The sequence below is a fragment of the Pelophylax lessonae genome (genome assembly GCF_965119305.1).
Source record: "Pelophylax lessonae genome assembly, chromosome: 5".
Taxonomy (NCBI): Eukaryota; Metazoa; Chordata; class Amphibia; order Anura; family Ranidae; genus Pelophylax; species Pelophylax lessonae.
In genome coordinates, this window is record NC_138772.1 from 189,504,581 (window position 1) to 189,527,230 (window position 22,650).

Below are 22,650 nucleotides of genomic sequence, written 5' to 3' on the forward strand. Positions count from 1 at the left end.
GTTAAATTCTCTAAGCACTGCTTTTGTGACATAACTGATTTGCTGTGGCAGAGAGAGAGAGGATATACCCTCGGGGACTGCCCCTGGGGTGTGGCCAGAGCATTTTTATTTCCTGTCTAGTCCTGCTCCTGTGGAGGCAACATAACCCGGAGGTGCTGTATCACCGAAGACTACGTCTGTCAATGAGCTAAGAGAAAAGGATTTTACGGTAAGATTTTACAAAAATCCATTTATTTGATCTAGCAGATCGATAGGGCATCACACGACTATTACAGAATGCTGTGATTCAGTGGTACGTTTTTTTTTTTTAAATAAAAATCTTTTACATATGTATACCATCAGAATCCTCATTTCTGCCACTAATTGTGCATCTTAGTTAGGCACGCATTATGTCAGTATTTTTGAATGTCAAAGCAGTACATTGTTTTGCACGGAAATCTGTTTTATATTGTAGGCATGTTAGTCTTAGCAATAAAACAAATTAAAAAATAAAAAAGGAATAAAAAAAAATAGTAAAAGTGCAGGCAGGGCACTGGAAAAAACTGAAGTGAAATTGTTTGATACAGTTATGTAATCCTAACAGATTACAATGTATCATGTCATGTGTACTTTTTTTTTTTATTTCCTAATTTCCTGCCCAGTTCCGCTCCCCTGCTTAACGGCACTCGCAGGGAAGGGAACTCGGAAGACAGATGCTGACATCAAGGGATCAGAGGGACGAGGTACAATTAACTATAGCGTAACCCAGTGTGGCGGGGGGGGGTTACCGCTTTTGGTGTTGAAAATTAACCTTCAAGCCACACTCGCATTACCACCAGGAAGGCCCTTTTACATGAATGTGCCAGATTAACTCATTACTGCAAAGCGCTATTAAATTTTGAAAGGCACCCCAACACAAAATAAAATTCTGGAAGTTATACCCGAGTATTTGCTACTGTGAGGTCTCATGTCATAACAGCATACACAATTTTTACACATCTGCACTAGCCCAGTTCAAATTTTAATAGATGTCCAAAAATAAATAAAAAAAAAAAGGGGGGGGATTTTACAGGTTTTATTACATGAAACGAGCCAAATAAAAAATGTACATTAGAACAAAATACTAGAACTTGTTCCTTAACAGTGAGGTTTGAAGTCCTTAAGGTTGCCTGAGCCGGGGAAGTCTAGCTGCCACTGAAAAATAAGGAAAACAAAAAGGATTAGTAAAAATGTATTAAAGCCGAAACTCAGTAAAGCATGAAAGAAGAAGAAAGAAAAAACACAAACTTGCTTTGCCACCCCACAATAACTGTCCGATGACATCACGGGTCCTTCCTCTTCTCTGATTGCAGTCCTAACTGCACTGCTGAACAGGTGCTTACGTTAGATGTGAGGCACATTAATACTCTAAACCCAGACTGTTATTGACCCATCATCTTGCCTGGGTATAGAGGAAGTGGGTTGATTGGGTTACATGATGGCCAGCACCAAAGACTGACGATATTACCGTATATACTCGAGTATAAGCCGAGTTTTTCAGCATGTTTTTTTCATGCTGAAAATGCACCCCTCGGCTTATATTCGAGTCACTGACTGGAGTGTCTTTTTAAAAATGGCGCCGCACGGCGCCGACGTGTCACTGCGCATGTGCCACATGCCCGGAAATAGCCGAACGTGTTCGGCTTTTCCAGAGCATCGGTGGCGCATTTGCGGTGACATATGGCGGCGCGATTTTTAAATCGAAGACGTCGCCTCACCGACAGGTAAGTGAGATGCCTCCGCAGCCCCTGTATTTCCTCATGCAGTGCTGCGGGCATGGTACAGGACATTCTCCTGTACCATGCCCGCAGCACTGCATCTCCTGTACCATGCCTGTACCGTGACCTGTGCCATGCCTGTACCGTGACCTGTGCAATGCCTGTACTGTGACCTGCGCCATCTCCTGTACCATGCCCGCAGCCCCTATTTTGTGTCTCGTGGTGGTCCAGTAACTGCAGCATTTCCCACCCTAGGCTTATACTTGAGTCAATTAAGTTTTCCCACTTTTTTGTGGCAAAAGTAGGGGTCTCGGCTTATATTCGGGTCGGCTTATACTTGAGTATATATGGTAAGTGGAAGAAAGGAATGACAGCTTGGGACAGTTCCAGATTGAAGGAGAGTACTGCAGCGCAAAAAACAAAACAAAAAAAACACAAAAAAAAAAAACATTTCTTAAACACTTCAGCCCTGGAAGGTTTTACCCCCTTGATGACCAGGCCATTTTTTTGCAATACATCACTGCGTTATTTCATTGACAATTTTGCGGTCATGTGGCGCTGTACCCAAATAAAATTGATGTCTTTCTTCCCTACAAATAAAGCTTTTTGGTAGTATTTGATTACCGCTGCGGTTTATTTTTTGCACTGGATAAAAATACAAAAAAAAAAAAGACAGACATATGGGGGGGGAAGAATTATATTTATACCCACACAAATTTCTTTATCAATTTAGGCCAATATGTATTCTGCTACATATTTTAGTTAAAAAAAAAATCCCAATAAGCGTATATTTATTTATTTTTTTACCAGTATTGGTGGCGATCAGCAATTTTTAGTGGGACTGTGACAATGTGGCAGACAAAAAGCAAACATCTAACGCTTGTTAAAAAAAAAAAAAAAAAAAAAAGAATAAAATGATATTCTTCTGTAACACTTTTTGCTTGCTTGGAATAACGGAATTTTTGTAAAATCTTACCGTAAAATTCCTTTCTCTGAGTCCTCTGACAGTCGCCGCCACTTCATAATCTTCACTAATGGGGTTATTGACCTTTGCTCCGCAGGAGTAGCTAGGCAACAAGATTTGTTAATATCAAAGCTTTTAGCATATCACACCCCTAGGGGGTGGTCCCCTCAGTCAATACCTCCCTGCTTCCTGCATTCTCAACTCAGTTTCAGTAGCATAGCAGTAGAGTACATAAACAAACCCCAAAAGAGGGGCGGGGGCGGCGACTGTCGGAGGACTCAGAAAGGAATTTTACGGTAAGATTTTACAAAAATTCAGTTTTCTCTTACGTCCTCCGACAGTCGCCGCCACTTCATAATCTTCACTAATGGGGACGTCCCAGAGCAGTGTAGACATGAGGAGTGGGGAAAACGCAGCCGCGCCTAAGGCAACGCAGTACCCACATCAGAAAAAAGGAATCTTACCAAAGTAAGATTCCTAACTGGGCAACAGGAAAAAAACGTGCTTAACAGGAGCAACAACCCAGGAGAACAAGTAACCTAGGGGTAAAAACACCCCAACAGCCAAGGACCCAAACAAGGGACCCTAAGGCACTGCCGCACTAAGCACTTTACGGCCAAAAGGAAGCATCTGCCGATGCCTGAACATCCACCTTGTAAAATTTTGAGAAGGTGTGAACGGACGACCAAGTCGCCACCTTACACACCTGGGCCACAGAAGCCCGATGATGATAGGCCCAAGACGTACTCAGAGACCTGGTAGAGTGCGCCTTCACAGGGAAAGGAGGAACCTTCCCCTTCAAAGCATAGGCTTGCACAATGGTCTGTCTGATCCATTTGGCGATGGTAGCAGCCGACGCCGCCATGCCCTTCCGAGGTCCCTCTGGAAGGACAAATCGAGAATCCGACTTGCGAAAGGATTTAGTCGACGACAGGTAAACCCTGATCGCCCGAACCACATCCAAGGAATGCAAAGCCACCTCCTTTGGATGCTTAGGCTTCGCGCAAAGCGAAGGTAAGACAATGTCCTCATTGAGGTGAAATTCCGAGATCCTCTTCGGAAGAAAAGAAGGGTTAGGTCGTAAGACCACCTTATCCAAGTGGATCACCAAGTAGGGAGAGCTGCAGGACAAGGCCGCCAGCTCCGATACCCTGCGAGCCGAAGTGATCGCCACCAAAAAGGCAACCTTCTTGGACAACAGACAACGAGATCTCCCTGATCTTCTCAAAGGGAGCATGCTGCAACACGGACAGAACAAGGTTCAAGTCCCATGGAGGCAAAGGGTCCCTCCGAGGAGGGGCCAAGTGTCGCACCCCTTGAACAAAGGTGCTAATCAAAGAATTAGACGCCGCAGGGCGTTGAAAGAGAACGGCCAGCGCAGAAATCTGACCCTTAATCGTGGCCAACGCCAAACGCTGGTCCACGCCCGTTTGAAGGAAAGCCAACACTCTCGATACCGAGTACGAGCGAGGGGAATACCCCCTGGACTCACACCAGGCAAAATACGCCTTCCAAGCACGGTAATAAACCTTCCCCGAAGAGGCTTTTCTAGCCTTAATCAAAGTGGGAATGACCTCAGGGGAGAGACCCCTATCCTTCAGGACCTGGCTTTCAACAGCCAGGCCGTTAAAGCCAGCGACTAAAGCAGGATGGAATATCGGTCCTTGAGACAGAAGATCTTCTCGAAGAGGCAGACGCCACGGAGCGTCGACTGCCAGATTCACGAGGTCTGCGTACCACGACCGGCGAGGCCAGTCTGGCGCCACCAGAATTACCGTGTGCGGTTCCGAGGTCAACCTGCGAAGGAACCTGGACAGCAGCTGAATCGGTGGAAAGGCATACATCAGACGATACTGATGCCAGGGCGCCACTAACGCGTCTGAGGCGTCTGCCTGAGGATCGCGCGTCCTTGCCACGAACCTTTCCACCTTGTTGTTTAGACGAGACGCGAACAGGTCCACATCTGGGGAACCCCACTTCGCGCACAACATCTGGAAGACATCCGGGTGAAGGAACCATTCTCCCTGGTCCAGGGTCTGGCGACTCCGATAATCCGCCTGCCAGTTCTCCACCCCCGGAATGTGAACTGCAGATATCGCCGGGACGTGCATCTCGGCCCAAGACAGAATGTCGGCTACTTCCCGAGCCGCTCGGGCACTCCTGGTGCCCCCTTGGTGGTTGATGTAGGCCACCGCTGTGGCATTGTCCGTCTGCACCCGAACCGGACTGCCCTGAAGCCTGTCCGTCCAAACGCAGAAGGCAGAGAATTATCGCTCGCAATTCCAGAATGTTGATCGGAAGGGAGGATTCCTCCTCCGACCAAGTTCCCTGGGCGGACAGAACGCCCAGAACACCACCCCAGCCCGACAGGCTGGCATCCGTGGTGATTACCGTCCATGACAAGGGACGAAAGGACTTGCCCCGACACCGCCGGGGACTGGAGCCACCATAAAAGACCCCTTCGGGTGAGGCGGCTCAACGAGATCCGCAGATCCAGAGATTGCGGACGCCCGTCCCACTTGGCCAAGATCTCCGCCTGAAGATCCCGTGTGTGAAACTGGGCGAATGGAATCGCCTCGAAAGCCGAGACCATCAACCCCAGGCACCTCATACATGTCCGGAGGGACGAGCACTGATTGTCCCTGAGGGACCCGACTTCGTTTCCGAAGCATCCGAAGCTTGTCTTCCGGCAGGAAGACCTTCGCTTGAACAGAGTCCAGGATCATCCCCAGGTAGGGGGAGACGAGTCGACGGACACAGCGTTGACTTGGGGAAATTTATCGTCTAACCGAATTCCTGCAGAGTCTGCATCGTGATGGACAGGTCGTTCACCAGGCCCTGACTGGTCGCAGACCGAATCAAGATATCGTCCAGATACCCCAGGACAGAGATGCCCTGGGCTCTCAATAAAGCCAGGACCGGCGCAAGCACCTTGGTGAAAACCCGCAGCGAGACCAAAGGGTAACGCCACGAATTGGTAATGATCCTCCGCAATGGCGAATCGAAGGTACCTCTGGTGACCCTCGAAAATGGGGATGTGAAGGTACGCATCCTTCAAGTCGATGGAGGCCATGAATTCCCCCGGAACCAGGGCAGCCACCACCGAGCGCAAGGATTCCATGCGGAACTTGCGAACCCGCACAAAGCGGTTGAGAGCTTTTAAGTCCAAAATCGGACGTACCTTGCCCTCCTTTCCGGGCACAGTGAACAGATTGGAATAGAACCCCCGAAATCTGTCCCGGTGAGGCACCGGAACCACCACTCCCTGGGCCCGCAGGTCCCGCACCGCCAGGTGCAGATCCTGCAAGCGCTCCGGAGACAGCTGAAGATTTGAGGGAAAAAATCTGCTCGCCGGCCGAGAGAGAAACTCGATCTTGTATCCAGATCGAACGATTTCCTGAACCCACCTGTCCCGAATGCGGGCCAGCCAGGGTTGAAGAAAACCGAGCAAACGTCCCCCCACCCCAGAACCGGGTGAGGGCGCACCTTCAGGCCGAATTGGTATGGGCAGCGGACCCGGACTGGCCGGACTTCTGCTTACCCGCCCACGGCTTTTTCTGGGAGCCTTGGCCCTTGAAGGGCTTGCCCTTATATTGCGACCGAAAGGCACGAAAGGACCCCTGAGAGGGCCTAAACGAGGTATTCTTCTTACCGCGAACAAACTTATTCTTGTGAGTTTGGGGTAAGAGTGCTCTTACCCCCTGAAATTCCCTTTATCAGAGTATCCAAAGACTCGCCAAAAAGGCGAGATCCCGCGTAGGGCAAATTAGCTAAAGTCTTGCGAGATGATTGGTCAACCGACCAACATTTCAGCCATATCAGGCGACGGTTCAATACCGCCACACTTGAGAGGTGTGCAGCCAAAGGGACTAAATCCAAGTCCGCATCGCACAAATACATGACACCCTGATGAATTTGATCTACCATAGCCAAAAGCCAACGTTGTCGGCGGAGCAGAGTCAGCCACCAGGGTGCGCCTGAGCACCTGTGTCCAATTCGCAATAGCCTGGGCTGCCAAAATGGAAGCAAAAATAGGCTTCAGCATAGAACCAGCAACCGTATAAGCATGACGGGCAAGAGACTCCAATCTCCTATCCGTAGGGTCCTGGAACACCGGGGTATCCTCAGCAGGGATCGCAGTGGATTTGTTCAAAACCGCCACCGCGTGATCCACCTGAGGTGGCACACACCAACGCTCATCAGTGGTGGGTGTAAATGGATAACGCAGCTTGAACTTACTCGGCACAGTAAAAGGCTTCTTTAAATTGCGCCATTGCTCATCAACAGCGCGCTGAAATTCCGCAGGGCAGGGAAAAACCTGCGCTGTTTTACGTTTCCTTTGCGTCCCATAAGAAGACATCAAGGCAGGAGGACATGGTTCATCCTGCAAACGCAGCGTTTCCTTGATAGAAGCAACCAACTCATCCATGAGTGCAAGCTCTTCAGGCGAGCCAGGGGGAGAATTATCAACCCCTTCCACCTCAGCCTCCCCCTCAGACCCCCAAGGTCCAGAGATGAGCGAGACCCTGAGAAGGGCACTCCAGCCATAGCAGCCCCATCGCCCTCTGAATCAGAGGAAATAGACAATCTGGGCCGTTTTGCGGATCGATCAGCCATTAGCATCTGCACCTGAGAAGCCAGGTTCACCACAATAACAGCCAGATCAGCCCCCTCGGGGGATGCAGCAGCCCCTTGGCCCCCCACCAGGGTGGGAGGAAACTTGCAATCCTGAGAATCCATGCCCCAGCAATTATTGAAAAAAGGAGGAGGACTCCCCCTTTAAGATTGCGGCGAGCGCAGCCCACCGCACACTACTGTATGTACTGACCCCCACAGGGATAAGGACACTGAGCAAGGAAACACAGGAAAAAGTAAAGGCAAAAACCCGGAGAGACCACACAGGCTGCTGCCACCGATCGCAGTTCCAGAGTAAAAGGAAGTGATGCAATGACTGACCACCCTATAAAGCCTATGTAGGCTACACAAACATGGCCGCTCGGCTGAGGCATTTTGGGCAATGAGAAAATGGCGCCGACATGTGGCTGTACTATCGATCGCCGTCAAAATTGCGGCGTTTGGCGCCAAAACACCACGCCCTACCACACAGGGCCGGTCACCACCATTTTAGCCGCAAAAAATGGCGGGACGCAGAAGTGGCCGCCGCACAACATGGCCAAGCTTAGTCTGCCCCATACCCTCACATAGAGCGGGAGAGCCCCCCCCCCCCCCCCCGCAGCCCACAGAAAGGCAGCTATTCCACACAGGAATCTGACAGGGAGCTCAGACACACAGACATGCAGGGTCACACAGTCACAGACTGACACCCAAAACAGACAGGTCCCCACATAGAAATGTACTTACCAGTCCGGATGGCGTGGGGAGCCTTCTCCAACGACCAAACCTCTGCACTGAGGACAGGGAGTGTCGCAGTCAGGACGCAGTGGAACTGCGGTGCGAAACCGCAAATGGCGTCCGGTGAGGTAGCCACCTCACAGACAGCATCCCTGCAGCGAACAGGGATGGGTCGTTCAATATGCCAGGGAAACCTGAGCTGAACGCTAAATGGCAGGCTGGGAAGCCCCTGGACCTCAGCCCTGGGATCCAGGGTGGCCAGACCGAGACCCAGCTCCGCATGATCATCTTCATCCGAAGTAAACTAAACTAATGCTGATAAAAAGAACAGCTAAGTAAAAGAAAGAGAAAAATACTCCAAATAAAATCAAAAGAGGATAGAAGGCTGAGACTAAAAGCCCCAGCACAGGATCAGCCAGCTACTCCTAAGATAGGCATTAGAAACTGAGTTGAGAATGCAGGAAGCAGGGAGGTATTGACTGAGGGGACCACCCCCTAGGGGTGTGATATGCTAAAAGCTTTGATATTAACAAATCTTGTTGCCTAGCTACTCCTGCGGAGAAAAAGGTCAATAACCCCATTAGTGAAGATTATGAAGTGGCGGCGACTGTCGGAGGACGCAAGAGAAACCAAGATTTTTGCTGTGACCCGATTACTTTTCCAGTACCAAGAAGTACCAGCAGCCCTGGGGTCATCATAAAAGGAGTACTTATCACCTGCCCAAAGCCATCACATGGGGGCTGGTTAGTGCCCTTGTAATTTTTTTTCCTTTAACTTCATTGTTATTACAAGTCTAAAAAACAAAAAGTTAACACATCAGGGTGACAGCAGTAATACTAGGGCAATCATTCATGATTAACTGCAAACTAAATAACCTGTAAATGCTTTTAGAGCATCGCCTAAGAAAACTTGTTTGTTGTAATTTCTCAGCAAGCAATTGAGTCTTGATATGTTTGATATCAATTTACTTGATGCAACATGATCTTTTATATTCTACCCCTAAATTGGGTATTATATTGTGCGCACTAAAATTCATTTATTGTATTTTTTCCTGAAAATGTATGGTTACATGGTGTACATGATATTTGCACAGCCATTTATCAAGAAACTGCAACAGGCACCAGTTGATTCTCTAGGGCCTCTGATGTGTAAAATAAATTGCCCGAGACAGCAAGTGGTTATAGAAAGATTGCATACCCCCCAAAAAATATAAAAAATTTATTTATTGCAGATGACTAGTTCTTAGCCGTGGAGGCTGTATTATCTCATGTTTTCAGGCTTTTAACTGTTTATTTTTTGCCTTTTAGGGCCAGTTCACAAGACATGCAGTCCATCGGTGTATTTTTCTGCATCAAAAACACATGGAAAGTAGGTTATATGGTTTGCAATGACATAGTTCACACTAGTGAGTTCCAGGAAGAAAGAAAAAATAAAAAAAAAATTCTATGGTGTGAACTAGCCCTCAATCCAGTGAGTAAATTCACTTTCAGCTTTCTAAACCAAAATAAACTCATTGGATTTAACAATTTCACAAAACAGTTACATTTATGAAATGCCATAAACAATAACTGTCAGAGTAGCTTGTACCCTCTACTAAAACCATTAACCCATTAAATGGCTGGTGTCATACTTGATCACATAGGCAGCAGAACGGAAACCACAGATTAAACAGAGGCGAAGATGGCAGCTTCCTTGGCTGTAAAGGATAGAAGGGCTTAGTTGCACTTTAGCATTAGGAGGTCCAATCACAGCCGTCATGTAATGTAAACACAGCCAATCGGCTCTGCTTCTCCTCACACAGAGCCTGTGAGTGAGAAGGATAGGGGGGGGGGGATCTGTGCCACAGTAAAAACATCTGCCACACATCTGTCTCAGTGAACATCTGCCACACCTGTCCCAGAAATCTGAGCACATCTTTCCACATGGCTAAAAAAATATCCAGGGCCTTCAAAAATGTGATAGGTACTCAGGAAATAGAAGGTGTAATTTATGCTTTTAGAACACCTGAAGGCGCTACTTGGATGTTGGGCCTCTGTATGTGGCCAGGCTGTGGAAAAGTCTCACATGTGGTATTGCCATACTCAGGAGTAGGAGAATATAATTTTGGGGTGTAATTGCAAGTTTATCTATGTGTAAGAAATAAACCTAAATGACAATTTTGTGGGGGAAAAAAAAAAAAAAAAAAAAAATTCATTACGCAAACTATTGTGGACAAAAAAATTGGAACTTCAAGGTATTTAGTAAGAGGCATAGTGAGTATTTTTAAAGTGTTGAACTTCACGCTAAAGGAATATATGTATTGGATAGGTGGGTAAGCTGCAGCCTCTCAGAAATATAGTAAGAGACTATATATCTCAGTGGGTTCAGTGAGGATCTCTGAATGATCCAATGTTGACCTAAATGACTAATGATGATAAATAGAATCCACCTGTGTGTAATCAAGTCTCCGTATAAATGCACCTGCACTGCGATAGTCTCAGAGGTCCGTTTAAAGCACAGAGAGCATCATGTCCGAGATACAGTTCTGGAGAAGTTTAAAGCCGGATTTGGATACAAAAAGATTTCTCAAGCTTTAAACATCCCAAGGAGCACTGTGCAAGCAATAATATTGAAAAGGAAGGAGTATCAGACCACTGCAAATCTACGAAGACCTGGCCGTCCCTCTAAACTTTCAGCTCATACAAGAAGACTGATCAGAGATGCAGCCAAGAGGCCCATGATCACTCTGGATAAACTGCAGAGATCTACAGCTGAGGTGGGAGACTCTGTCCATAGGACAACAATCAGTCGTATACTGCACAAATCTGGCCTTTATGGAAGAGTGGCAAGAAGAAAGCTATTTCTTAAAGATATCCATAAAAAGTGTTGTTTAAGTTTGCCACAAGCCACCTGGGAGACACACCAAACATGTGGAAGAAGGCGCTCTGGTCAGATGAAACCAAAAATCGAACTTTTTGGCAACAATGCAAAACGTTATGTTTGGCGTAAAAGCAACACAGCTCATCACCCTGAACACACCATCCCCACTGTCAAACATGGTGGTGGCAGCATCATGGTTTGGGCCTGCTTTTCTTCAGCAGGGACAGGGAAGATGGTTAAAATTGATGGGAAGATGGATGGAGCCAAATACAGGACCATTCTGGAAGAAAACCTGATGGAGTCTGCAAAAGACCTGAGACTGGGACGGAGATTTGTCTTCCAACAAGGCAATGATCCAAAACAAAGCAAAATCTACACTGGAATGGTTCACAAATAAATATATCCAGGATGGATATGAATGGCCAAGTCAAAGTCCAGACCTGAATCCAATCTGTGAACAGCAGTTTTCAGTTCTTTCCACAAAACGCTCTCCATCCAACCTTCCTGAGCTTGAGCTGTTTTCCAAGGAGGAATGGGCAAAAATTTCAGTCTCTCGATATGAAAAACTGATAGAGACATACCCCAAGTGACTTAGAGCTGTAATCGCAGCAAAAGGTGGCGCTACAAAGTATGGGGCTGAATGATTTTGCACACCCAATTTCAGTTTGTTAAAAAAAGTTTGAAATATCCAATAAATTTCGTTCCACTTCATGATTGTGTCCCACTTGTTGATTCTTCAAAAAAAATTAAAGTTTTATATCTTTAATTTTTGAAGCCTGAAATGTGGCAAAAGGTCGAAAAGTTCAAGGGGGCTGAATACTTTCGGAATGCACTGTATACCTCGGCAAAATGTCTACAGACTGTGCTTAGGAAAGCCTTTTCTTATATTAGTTATGTGATCTCCTATTCTCACAAATAGAGGCCTAGTGGTCCTGCTGACATATTGCAGTCGGCAGGGACATTCTATCAGATAAGTGACATAAGTGGTCTGACACGTAATTAGTTTGTTGATGTGGAATTCTCCATTCCATCTGGATTTGACCTTTAATGTTTTCCTTGTTTGATTCTTTATGGTCCTGCAAGGTAAGCATCTATTACATCTGATGAAACCTTTGGTATCTGCAAGCCTTTTTATAGGTTTAGGAGGATCTACCACGTTGTGAACCAATTTATTCCGTAATCAGGGGGCTTTCCTGTAGATGAATCTTGGTTGATGGTAATTTAGATTTAGAGTTTTGTCCGACTTTAGTATGGGCCAATATTTCTTTATGATACATTCAGTCTGTCTTAGGTCTTTGTGAAAGCCAGTTATAAATGCAAGGTCCTCTTGTTTATGCGATGGACGACTATTATTGTATAACAAGTCCTCTCTGTTCATATCCTTTACGGCTTTCCTAGTATCATACAATTTTTTTGTCATAGCCTTTTTCCTCAAATCTGGCAAGCAAAATGTCAGATTGTGTTAAATAGTCTTCCAGATTGTTCATATATCCTCTCTTTACCCCTGTGTGGGGTAAGTATTTCTGGTGAGTGGGCTACCTACCTTAGGGGGGGGGGGGTCACTGAGCACCTCACCTACCACGGGGTTGTTTCCAGTTTTATATGAAGATATCTGTCACCTTAATGGACTAATCATGTCACTTTTGCCACCTTATTGGATCACTGGTTTTTGTCACTTAATCATATTTATTTATATCTAATTTTTTATTATTTTTTGCATCTTGTATTTTGAGACACCAGATATATTTAACACAGTTTTTTTATTTTGGCACTTGGTCAATTTTTACCTATTTGCACTGGTCACCTTACCCATTTAATTATTTGCGATTTATTGTACACATTGCACTTTTATTGGACCTATTTATATGTTCCTTGTATACACTTGGCCACTTTATCAATTGATTTTTATTTATTCATATGCACACTTCATAGAGTTTGCACTTTTCATTTTCAGTCACATCATATTTTAGTTTATTTATTGGGATATTTATCTCTGTGCATATTTATTTATTTATTTGTCTTGGTGCATATTGTACACACCTTTCCTGTTAATTTACTTACATATTTTTTTCAGTAGGCAGCGCCATTCCCATACCATTTTTTTTATATAGTCTGACTATTTCTGGGAGGCTGCAGCTTACCCACCTATCCAATACATATATTCCTTAGCGCAGAGTTCAACACTTTCATTATTTACATACCCCTTGGGGCATGACTACCTCTGCTGCTATTGATATCTTTGGATATTTAGGCAACAGGAATATTAACATAGAGGACATATTTAATAAAGAGAGGGTCATGAATAAGACAGGACATGGATGGCCTTTTTAAACAACTTAAAACACACATTAGAAAAGCAATTGAGAGTCTGTGGGACATATCCACCCTTGAAATGTACATTAAAGAAAAAAAAAAAAAAATTGTACCTAGGAGATTTAGGTGGGATGTGAACCCTAATGATGGTTTGAAGGACAGACTACTTGCAGAGGAGTGGTATATTTTTTTTTTTTTTTTTTTTAATAGGTGTGAGACTGAACTCCTCACACTTATCAAATCAAAAGAAGAAAAAATAAAAGAAATATTGAGACCCTTATTACTGATTTGAAAACCACACTAATTCCATATGCACACCTTAAAGAATACAAAGAAAAAGAACTCCAAACATGCATCATTAAATACGATACAGCCATCCAACTAAAGAAGCAGAAGCAATTCAGTAGAGACATTACAGATGACAAAAACCAAAAAGTGTATAAAATGGCAAACAGCTGAGGAGATGGAGCTATCCACCACTCCCACTATACGTGACTCTAGAGAGACCACCACAGATGAAGATGATTATGAAGTCTATCCCAAGACCCCCCCCCCCCCCAAAGTCTTCTCCTTTAGACCTAATAGGGGTGTGGGGAATAATAATTCACATATACCGAATTGTTTTGTTCAGCCTATGGACATACAACGACCACCTATTAGACACACTTCACCCTTGAAAGGTCGACCCCATGGACCATCTACACCCAACATGGAAAGATTCAATCTTCCTTCTAGCAACCGCTATTGAACCTCTAGCTAGAATGGGACCCTATACTCCCAACCAGGACAATTGGGATAGATTCCAGTACGAACAACCGAGGGATTTTGCCCGGAGGGGGCCCCCCAAATGAGACCCCCCCTTTCAGACCCCAAGGATGGCATCAACCACAGGGGAGATCAGGATGGAGAGGGCCACAAGGCTACTACAACCGTTGGAATCACAATTACTCCCAAGACAGAAGACCCGCCCCACCCAGAGGAGGGGGGATACCAAGGCCAGTGGAGAGGACCACAACAAGGAGGATACACAAGACCCAATTACCAGAATCTGTACTGGGACGAAGGAAACGTACACGAGGGAAGAGAGGAGGGAGAAAGAAAAAGAAGATGCGAATTTTAGTTAAAATTAAAAAAAATTAAAGGTATTTTTAATCTGATGGATATTGTTTTCACCAAAGAGGAGTTATACGTTTTAGATCTAGGTCTTAAATATGCCCCCACCAAGGAAGTGGATCCATTCAAAGTTTTTATTGATTTACACAAATTTATGAGGAAACTCAATAATAAGAAGTTTTTTAGCCTGAAAGACACTAAACCTACTGCACCAGACACTTTATATACCCATTCTGGTCTTAGAAACCATTCCATTTTTAATCCCCCCCGTTCCAGGTAGGTAATGCATGGGCGCCTTCAAAAAGATGGTAGAAGACCTACGTAAGATGAACACCCTACCTAAGAATACAGCAATAAAATTAGGGATGCACCGAAATTTTCGGCCGAAAATGGGCTTATTCCATTTCGGCCAAAAATGGGTTAAAGATGCAGATATTAAAAATGGCCGCAGCGCAGGTGTGAAAAGACCAGCCTCTGGCCGGCGGCCTGCCTCCCGGTGATGTCACTACTACTACGATCTGTGCATGAATGAACGAACACACCGGGCGGGCGGGCGAGCGGCCACTAATAGCTGTAACTATGTGAGCACTTCACTTCCCTGTCAGACGGGTATCTCCTCTGACAGGGAAGGGAAGCGCTCACATAGTTTTAGCCATTATCGGCCACTCGCCCGCCCGGTGTGTTAGTTCATTCATGCACAGATCGTAGTAGTGACATCACCGGGAGGCGGGCCGTCGGCCAGAGGCGCGACTTTTGAAAGGAAGGACACCGGAGGAGCAGAGTAAGGAGATTGCATCCTTGGGATGGGGAGGGACGTTGAGGCGGGGGGGGGGGGGGTGTACTGCCGAGAGGGACGCTGAGGCGGGGGGGGGGGTGTGATTGAGCTGAGGTGAGCTTACCAATGGTATTAGTATTATGCAGCATGAGGGGGTTAATGTATTGCCACTGCTGGTCACTGATGCATTAGTGACTGACCAGTGGCAGATAATTAACCCCTTTGTGCTGCATTAGTGCAACCAGTATCAGTGCAACCAGTGTTAATTAACACTGATACTGGTAGCACTAATGCAGCACAAATGGGTTAATTATCTGCCACTGGTCAGTCACTAATGCATCAGTGACCAGCAGTGGCAATACATTAACCCCCTCATGCTGCATAATACAAATACCATTGGTAATTAAATTAACCACTTGCCAACCCGTCACAGTACATATACTGCGACAGGTGTACGTCGCTGCCTGTTTTTGGTGTATGCCCCTGTTCTATCTATTTTAAAATTATTTGGGGGAAAAAGTCATTTTCGGTTTTCGGCCAAGGGCATCCTGCATTTTCGGTTTCGGCCCAGAATTTCATTCGGTGCATCCCTAAATAAAATTAAACAAGCCATCAAAGAATTAGAGAAGGAAAAAAATAGTTAGTTATCCGCCCAGCCGATAAAGGTGGTGGGCTAGTTATTCTCAATAAAAGGATTATGAACTAGAAAATGGCTAATTTATTACAAGTGGAAGGTACATATAACAAACTAAAAGGCAATCACACAAAGCAATACAAAAAGAATTTGAAAGATTTTATTGAGAGGAAAAGATTTAGGCATACTAGATAAAAAGCCCAATACTTAACGCTAGAAGTTAGCAAAAACACCAGTCATATACAACCTACCAAAGATCCACAAGGACCAAAATAAACCCCCTGGTAGACCCATCGTTAGTGGAGTTGACTCACTATTTTCCAGGTTGGGAGAGTATTTGGATAGTTATCTCCAACCTGCGGTTAAATTTGGCAAGTCTTACCTCAAAAGACATTACGGAATTAATTAAGGTACTCAAAGACATAGAAATTCCAGAACAATGCATCCTAGCAACTATAGATGCTAACTCACTTTATACCAGCATCAGACTGGACTTAAAGCAGTAGATAAAGACTTACATGAAAGGACTAAATTAAAACAAGCACAAATTCAGTTTATAATGGACGGCCTGAAACGGACTATGGGAAGTATTTTTTTCTGGTACAACCAAGATTATCTTCCAAAAAGAAGAGGGGAAAAAAAAAAAAAAAAAAAAAAAAAAAAGGGGTAGCTATGGGAGCACACTACACACCGAGTGTCGCCAATTTATTTATGGACATGCTTGGAAGGACACACACACACACACACACACACAGCTTACTTTTTATAAACGATATTTTATGGAAAGGTACAGAGGAGAGTTTACAAAAAAATTTAACAACAATCCTTATGGTATTAAATTCACAGGTGACTGGAATCATGAATATATTATTTTTTTAGATTTACATATTTTTAAAGAAAAATTGTTTGAAAAGCAAAAAAAACATTTTTTAAACCGACTGACAGAAATGGATATATACCCACCAGCAGCTGTCCCCACCCCACATGGAAGCAGAACATACCAAAGGGCCAATTTATCAGACTCGGAAAGAACTGCGACAATCTGGAAGACTATTTAACACAATCAGACATTTTGCTTGCCAGATTTGAGGAAAAAGGCTATGACAAAAAGAAATTGTATGATACTAAGAAAGCCGTACAGGATATGAACAGAGAGGACTTGTTATACAATAATAGTCGTCCCATCACATAAACAAGAGGACCTTGTATTTATAACTGGCTTTCCCTAAGACTTCAGACAGACTGAAGGCATCAAAGAAATATTGGCCCATACTAAAGTCGGACAAAACTATCTAAATTATTACCATCTAAACCAAGATTCATCTACAGGAAAGCCCCCCTCATTACGAAATCAATTGGTTCACAACGTGGTAGATCCTCCTAAACCTATAAAAAGGTTTGCAGATACCAAAGGTTTCATCAGATGTAATAGATGCTTACCTTGCAGGACCATAAAGAATCAACCAAGGAAAACATTTAAGGTCAAATCCAGATGGAATGGAGAGGAATTACACAACAACAAACTAATTACGTGTCAGACCACTTATGTCACTCATCTGATCGAATGTCCCTGCCGACTGATATGTCAACAGGACCACTAGGCCTCTATTCGTGAGAATACGAGAACACATAACCAATATAAGAAAAGGCTTTCCCAAGCACAATCTCTAGACATTTTGCCGAGGTACATAATAAAGACCCCAGTGTTCTTACCTTTTGTGGAATAGATTCCATTTCTAGCCACTGGAGGGGAGAAAATAAAAAAAAGATAAAAATTTCCAGAAATGAAAGCTTGGATATATAGGCTTAATACACTTTAGCCTAAAGGGTTAAATTTAGATATTGACCTCAATGATTTTATTTCTAATTTTTAGACTATGTCCCTTATATGTATTTTTATTCCATTACATTTTATCAATCCTGACTTAATATAATTTATTCCATATTCTATAAATACTACCTCCATAGTGAATTCACATGTAGTTATACTATCCCCATAGTACCATTACATATTTACTTCCCATATTTTTAATCTACAGCCAATATTTTTCTAATTCATTGATTATACATTCCAGTCCATAGGATACATACCCAAAATTTAAATGTATACCTTTACTCCTCTCTCATTTTTAACCTTCCTTCTACAGAATACCTTCTCTTTTAATAATAATATTTCCTTTTATACCAATATTAATATTTCCTTTTATACTGATAAATAATATCTCCTAATATTTCTTAATATCCGTCACACACATTCTTATTTGTATTTTACTCCTACGTTTACCTATTTTTGCTAAATAACATCTCTTAAAAATAAAATTCAACTTCTCTTCATCATGCATGTCATTTTTAATTCTACATCACTTCCTTATAAATCCACTAGATGTCCTCCTCTACAATCTTCCTTTATAAAATATACACACAATATCTCTTATTTTAAATGTCATATGTATTTTGAGATTATATATTTTTTTTTTTTTTATCTTTGTAATATTTATCTCTCTGATTTTACCAAGCACAGATATTTATACAAGCACGGATTTACTTATTATCACTTATTTTGGACTACCGCATATATACAATCAGACCTCTTCTATCATATTATTCATCAGATTTTATTTTTTAATTCTCTTTTCTATATGCTAATACGTCCGCCATATTCTTCCTTTCTCTTTAGACCGGATCCCAGACGATTCCGTGTCTTTCGTTGCTTGGTAACCACTGTATACAAAAAGGGAGGTAACCGGAGGTGACCCGTCGCTGCTGAAGACGTTGGATGACGAAACGCGTACAGCGCCGTCGCATCACTTCCGGTTCCGGCATTCGCGTGGAACGCATTGCGTTCCAAACGCCTGTACAACACTCGTTTTGCACTTGAATACTGCGAGTACCCATCTATGCGTTTTTATGTGAATTAAAGGTTTAAACACTATTAGCCTCTTTCTTGCCCTACATGATCCACATCTTGTCCCGCTATACTGGCTGATACTGGAGTACATACCCTATAAGAGAGCGGACCCCCTTGAGACCCGGGCATTCCTATAGGAACCATTTGGAGCCCTACTGGGCACTCCTGACATACCCCTATCCCAGGACCCCTGGAGAGGAACAGGAGCCATCAGAGGGAATACTTCCTATATTCATATACCCGCTCTTTACCCCTGTGTGGGGTGGGTATTTCCGGTGAGTGGGCTACCTACCTTAGGGGTCACCGAGCACCTCACCTACCACGGGGTTGTTTCCAGTTTTATATGAAGATATCTGTCACCTTTTATGGACTAATCATGTCACTTTAGCCACCTATTGGATCACTAGTTTGTCCCTTAATCATTTATTTATATTTGTAATTTTATTATTTTTTGCATTTTGATACACCAGATATATTTAGCACTTGGTCATCAATTTTTACCCATTTGCACTGGTCACCTTACCCATTCAATTATTTGCCATTTATTGTACACATTGCACTTTTATTGGACCTATTTATATGTTCTTGTATGCACTTGGGTCACTTTATCAATTGATTTTTTTTATTTATTCATATGCACACTTCATAGAGTTTGCACTTTTCATTTTCAGTCACATCATATTTTAGTTTATTTATTGTGATAATTTATTTATTCATTCGTCTTGGTGCATATTGTACACACCTTTCCTATTAATTTACTTACATATTTTTACAGTAGGCAGCGCCATAGTGAGTTTTTGGACTGTCCTCTTTACAAAAAGGGAGGGGTTATTTGTACTGTTTTCAAATGATATGTAGCCTAGCTTGTAGACTCCATAACTTCACACAAACCTATTATACACTTCTTAGGATTTTTTTTTTTGTTTAATCGAAAGACATGTAGCAGAATACATTCTGGCCTAAATTTATGAGGAAATTTGATTTTTAGAAAGTAGATGAATAAATACCAAAAGAAAGCTCTATTTGTGTGAGCACAAGGATTAAAATTTAATTTGGGTACAGTGTAGCATTACTGAGTAATTGTCATTCAAAGTGAGAGCACTGAAAGCTGAAAACTGGTCTGGGAAGGAAGGGGTGAAAGTGCCCAGTATATGGGGATGGTTAAATTAGCGTAGTGCCAAATGTGAAAAAAAAAAAAAAAAAAAGGCCTGGTCATGAGGGGGGGGGGGGGGTAGTAAAACCTTCCAGAGCTGAAGTGGTTAAATTAATAGCCTTCCACCCAGGCTCAGATTACCATGCATTTATACATTTCCATCATTACAGACCAGGACACATTGAATATAGAATGTGTTGGTGATCATTTTGTTTGTGGCAGAACAGCCAAATCTTAATGAAATGAATAATTCGATTTACACTTACACAATAATATTATTGATGGGGATATGAATTAGTTTTACAAAGAATCCAATAAATCCCATAATTGCAAATCCAATTGCAGTTGCCATTGCGATCTTCTGAAATTCTGCAAATAAAATGATACATTATTATTAGACACATATATGATAAGCAAAAGTGAAATTAGAGCAGACTTGTCCAATTTTCCTTAAAATTCACCAAAGCAAATCTGGTCAGATTGTTTTTCCTGAGGTACTATTTTTTGCACTTTCCCTTGGGAAAATTTCCACTTATTTTCTCCCTGAAAAAACATCAGGGGGGGGGGGGTTTGGTATGTGTGTTTGTGTAAAAAAAAAAAAAACCCCAGCTAAAATCGGAGATGTGGTAGGACAACAGTGCAAGACCAAGGCTCCATGGACAATATCATTTATTAGCTCAAAAAAAAAAAAAAAAAAAAAAAAAAAAAATTGTTTTTGGTGGTTTAGGAGCATTAGATTAGCTTTTTTACAGTACACCGGGGGAAGAGAAAAAAAAAAATAAAAAAAAAAAATGCATGGAGGCTAGTACCAAATACTACATAAACATGTACCATTGAATACAGATTATTGGAATCGGGAGGCTATATACCAAGACAATTCTCCTCATTGACTTGACTGGCTTACCTCTTCATGGCCATAGTTGCGCATTTCCGGGAGGGCATATTTTGACATCCTCCCATGATCCTGCTTCCCCTGTCACACGCACTAGCATGCTTATAGAGGAGGGCGTTACCCCCCAAAATAAAGTGCCAAATGTGGCAGTGGAGGGGTGCAAACAAGCGGAGCTTCCCCTTTTGGATGAGGCTCCACTTTAAGACATAGGGCTGGTAACTGGTATTACATCTTACTGATGTTGATGGTAGTAAATGGATTTAAGAAAAAAAAAAAAAAAAGTGGATCAAAGCCATTTAATTTGGAGGTCAAACCAATTTGCATGCAATGAGGCAGGCCCTTGCATTACATAGTAAAAAGGAAAGTTATATCATGTACGGCCAGCTTTAGAAAGAAACGTCTGTAGCCATCTATTCCTAGTATGGGCACACAGAAGATCCCTCCATAGTAAAAATATACAAGGCATATGATTGAAAGCCAGATTTATACGTGGTCTACTTAATCACTAGCCCCAATTTCCTAAAAAATGTTCTACTTCTCATCATATAACCAACCTCTCCCATCTACAGCTTACCATTTTCTAGGGTGTGCCACACTTTAACCACTTCCTGCAAACCAAGGTACCTGTACGTCCGCTTGAGGAAGTGTTTTTTTACCGGGATGATACCTGCAGCTATCAACCCAGTACCGTTTTTTTAGAGCCGGTGGTTGGCTTTCAGGAGATAACCGATGGGGCTCAGCAGCTGCTCTGCCGTTGTCCCAGCGACCAGGAAGGGAGATCCGCCAACGCCTTCCAAGGCTCTGCCCAGGTCTCCTGTCCCACCGGGAGACCTGAGTAACCAGCCGACACGTTCGCCAGCTGGTTGGCGTCCCGAACGAAACTGGATTCGATTGGGTCTCCGATCATGTAACCCAGAAGCGGCGTCACTTCCGGTTCTCAGCTGCCAAGGACACCAATTTCAAAACACTGTCAGTATTCATAAATGGCAATTTTGGCGTTTTGAATACTTTGAAAGCAGTGGAGGGGGGGGGGGGGGAAATCAGATCCCTCCATGAAGAGTACCTGAAATAAAGAGTACCACGTGACCCAAAAAAAAAAAAAAAAAAAAAAAAAAAAAACACATATGGGGGTCTCTAACTGGTTTTCTAGCAAAAAAAAAAAAAAATACTGATTTTAACTTGTAAACACAAGTCAGAAATAGGCTTGGTCCTTAAGTGTTTAATACTACAGACCTCATGTCTAGCCTTTTGCAAGTTGAATCCCCTCTCAATAACACAGGGGGAAAAAAAAGAAAAAAAAAAAAAACACACGATTTCTCACCTTTTCTGTCTGGCTTGGTACACCTCTTGACAAGTCTGATAGAATCTTTCACAAATTGGCGGCTGGGCTCAACAAACTGCATTACCTGATCCATGGTGCCTAAAAAGAGAAATGGGGTTTATCGATTTGCCAATAGAGGGGAAAAAAAAAAGGGCCGATACTGGCATGAATCCCTAGTGATTCAAATGCAAAAATGCCAGCCAAATTACATTTAAACACTTTTTTTTTTTTTTTACAACCCGTGTTTCAGTTTCCGGTAAAGTGCTTCCTGAATTTTTGGTTTCAGTATTTCGGACTACCACTAATTTTTACCACCCCCTATTTACACTGACACGGCAGTTGGATGGGGAGGTGCACACGTCACAATACTTTGCAGCAGAAATTAAGTCCCATCACATTCAGCAGACATTACTGTCAAGGAACAAGACAAACTAAAGCTGTGGCTTTAGTTTGGTTAGCTTCACCTGTCTGAAAAAGAAAAAAAAAAAAAGGGCATTTAGGAGGTGGCAGCATCACCTCCTGAATGCCCATCAGCTGCAAAGCTCTCTGAAATGGATCCACTGCATATCGCTTTTCCAAGACCGATGAAGATGTGAATGAGCCCTTATTACTACAGATGCAGTTGAAGTT

General features: G+C 43.3%; 1 long non-coding RNA gene across 1 annotated transcript; it reads right to left on the minus strand.

The window, feature by feature from the left end:
- Positions 1–1,039: 1,039 nt before the first annotated feature.
- LOC309555503 lies at positions 1,040–22,055 on the minus strand. Its single transcript, XR_014225274.1, has 3 exons — positions 22,021–22,055; positions 20,074–20,176; positions 1,040–1,173 (listed from the first exon to the last, which is right to left on the minus strand). It is a non-coding gene; the product is annotated as an uncharacterized lncRNA (long non-coding RNA).
- Between the last annotated feature and the right edge of the window lie 595 nt (positions 22,056–22,650).